Consider the following 3,533-nt stretch of genomic DNA (forward strand, 5'->3'; position numbering starts at 1 on the left):
AAAAAGGAGGGAAAAAAAGAACTTTCTCTCTGATTTTGAATATGTGATTTTCTTCCGGTATCTCCAGTTTGGGGCAGGTGTCATGGCGTCCCTTCCTCACACTGAGGCAAAGAAGCCAGTCAGAGCCCAGATCCATACTGCAGGCAGGCACCAGCAGCCAGTGGATTGGGGGTGGGCACCAGTTCAGTGACTTGGAAATCCAGGGTAATTTACTCTGGCTTTAGGGGTGGGCAGGAAGGGCCATGTGTCCTTTATGTTAAACCCCACAGGGGGTCTCTTGCCAGCCTAACAGAAGCTCCCTGACTATGGCTATCTCCTGTGGCTGTCCCTCACCTGGTCTCTGTGGGATGTAACAGCAGAAGCCTGAATTGAATGTGACCTGGCCCAGTCATCAACCTCTCATGGCGAAGAGCTCTAAGCTGACACTCTGTGGCACATGGCAAGTGCTTGCACTGGTGTCACTCACCAGCTGTTGTGTGTCACAGCACCCACCACTTGTTCAGCTGCTGCTTCTCTCTGCAGTCCTGAGGAGGCCCTGCTTTCACTTTGTCTCCGTAGATTTGGTCTTCCTGTTCTGCAAGCCACAAGCCGGGAACTAGGGGACAAAGTGCAGATTGTCCCTTCCCTTCTCTGCATTGTGTTCTCTCTCTTCAGGTTCTCTGTAGGTTCTCATTTTCCTGTCAGTTCCTTCCTGGTTCCCAGGGATCTACTATCATATCCCCCCACCCTTTCTCCCAAGTTGTTATGTTTGAGAGTCTCAATTCTGAATCTCAGAGAGGCTGAGCACTTGCTGCTTACCACTGCCATTTTCCTGGAAGTCTGTGAGTTTAAGTGTTCAAAATTTGTTTTTGAGATTACACAAATATGATATAGTCTAGATAACCAAACATTATTCTGCATCCCAGAGATATAAACCTGAGCCTTAACTCATGACTATGTACATATGTATTTTTTTCTACCAATTCTTATTCTAGCTTCTCACGATTTCCCTGCACTGTTCTGTATCTTCAACATACCCAAATGCTCAGGTCATGCTTTTCAGCAGTTCTTCTGGGGTCATTCATGGGGAATTCTGGTTTGTTCTCTCCCGATATCCATAGGCACAGTCTTCCCTTGCTTAGGTCCTCTTTGCTGGCAGAGCAACATGCTGAACACTCAGCCCTCCATCTGCGGCAGGCAGTTGTCTGCTGAGGGCTGCTGCATGGCAGTACTGTCACCCTGCCGTGTGTCCCACACTCAGCCAGGCATCGACTCTTCATCTAGACATCACTTCTGACACAAGTGACCCTGCTGGTACCAGACTTGGGGCAGTGTTCCGTGAAAAACTTGAGGACACTTTACTTTCTTGTTTCATGTTAGATTATGCAACACTCCTGTCTTGCAAGCCCAGTGTCTTTGTAAGTATAAGTACATTCTGTTTTTTTTTAAATGCATTTAGTACAGAGTCTACAGGGTCTCACCACACAGATTGGACTCGTAGTGATCCTCCTGTTTTCAGCCTCCCAAGCGCTGGGATCACAGGCCCTCATCACCATGCCCAGTCTCAGTTGCTGTCACAGCACTCCTGGGGGTGGGGCCAGCACGGCACACCGGTGATCAAACCCAGTTCCTGAGCCTGCCTGTGCAGGCACTTTAGTCCGCTGAGCTATCTGGGCAGCCCTTAATTCTCTTCCTTTATGTATGAGTATCTCCTATTCTTTATCTCTGCCATCTCTCTTCCTGAGACCCAAGGGACCGAACCATGAGGAATCTCAAGCAATAAACTCTGCTACATGTAGCGTCCCTCCCGTCCTGTCTTGAGACAGCCTTGTCAAGCCTTGTCAGTATCTGACCACCACACATTCACCTCCGGAGGACAAGCTCCTTCTGGAATCATCACACAGGTTCTCCTACAAAGGAGCTGGTCCGTCGGTGTGCAGAGGGGTCTGAAGCCAAGAGATAAGCTAGTGGCCGCGCTGTACCACATCAAGCCAGTGACTGCCTGTGAGCGCGGTGGCCCCCCCAGGAAATGCTTCTGTGCTTACACCTTGAGTCTCATGTAAAATGGCTATGCTTTCTGCATATTGTATTCAGGCTCAGCAAATATAAGGAAAAATAAAACCAGAACAGTGATTTCATTTCCTTTTGGAGCAATGTAGATACAAGTGAATTTGCATGACCAGCTAATTCCTAAATACGCTGAAGTGTAATGTAACAAATATGTAACAAGTTTGAATTTTCTACAGTTGAACGTGTCAAAAAATACTTGTTAAATCTGTAGAAAGCAAGATGATGCTGCTGCAGTCACGGACAGTTTGTTTAGCCCGTTAGTGCTCCGCATCAAGACTGACGCTGGTGTCATGTCCCACTACCTGCGTCCCCCTAACACAACTCTGTTCGTCAGGAATGTGGCTGACGACACTAGGTCTGAAGATTCACGGTGTGAATTTGGCTGCTATGATCCAATAGTTAATGTCTATGTTCCACTTGATTTCTACATGTGACGTCCAAGAGGATTTGCTTATGTTCAGTTTGAGGATGTTCGTGATGCTGAAGATGCTTTACATAATTTGGATGGAAAATGGATTTGTGGACGTCAGATCGAAATAGAGTTTACACAGAGGGATCGGAAGACACCAAATCAAATGAAAGCCAAGGAAAGAGGGAATGTGTACAGTTCTTCACATTATGATGATTATGACAGATATAGATAGACATTCTAGGAGCCAGAGCTATGAAAGGAGGCAATCAAGAAGTCAGTCTTTCAATTACAACTATAGAAGATCTTATAGTCCTAGAAACAGTAGACCGACTGGAAGACCATGACGTAGCAGAAGCCATTCTGACAATGATAGATTCAAACACCGAATTCGATCTTTTTCAAGATCTAAATCTAATTCAGGATCATGGTCCAAGTCCCAGCCCAAAAAAAGAAATGAAGGCTAAATCACGTTCTCGGTCTGCATCTCACACCAAAACTAGACACACCTCTAAAACAGATTCCAAAATACATTGTAAGTCTGGCTCAAGATATGAAAAGGAATCAAGGAAAAAAGAACCACCTAGATCCAAATCTCAGTCAAGACCACAGGTTAGGTCTATGTCAAAATCTAGATCAAGGTCTTGGACTAGTCCTACATTGAGTGACCACTGGTAGTACAAACCATGATAATTTTTAGGCATGTATCATTCATTTACTCATAGTTTAGTATACTTAAATTATCAGGATTGCGATATTGCAATGATGCATAAAAAACATTTGTTAGTTTCCCTGTACCAGGCAATGGTTATGATTAAAATGATATACTGTTGAGAAGACACTTTTAAGAGTCTAGTTTGTTTAATGTTATGGGCAGCTACCAATATGTGGTGTCTCTGTATATTTTTGTAAAGATTCTCATTTTTTATGCTTGAAGTATTTGGTGAAAAGATGTTGGTTGACCATAATTTGCAACATTGTCTTATTAAACTTTCATACCCATATTCAGTAGAACTGTTAACCTAGAAATGTAGCTTGCTAATAAGATAGAATGACACAAAAGTGAGATTGTAGC

The 3,533-nt window shown here is 44.3% G+C and overlaps 1 pseudogene; it reads left to right on the forward strand.

Annotated features, from left to right (window-relative positions):
• The first annotated feature begins 2,339 nt into the window (after nt 1–2,339).
• Nucleotides 2,340–3,136, forward strand: LOC101576843 (annotated as a pseudogene).
• The last annotated feature ends 397 nt before the right edge of the window (nt 3,137–3,533 follow it).

The sequence above is a fragment of the Octodon degus genome, unplaced genomic scaffold, assembly GCF_000260255.1.
Source record: "Octodon degus isolate 3935 unplaced genomic scaffold, OctDeg1.0 scaffold00023, whole genome shotgun sequence".
In the NCBI taxonomy this organism is placed as follows: domain Eukaryota; kingdom Metazoa; phylum Chordata; class Mammalia; order Rodentia; family Octodontidae; genus Octodon; species Octodon degus.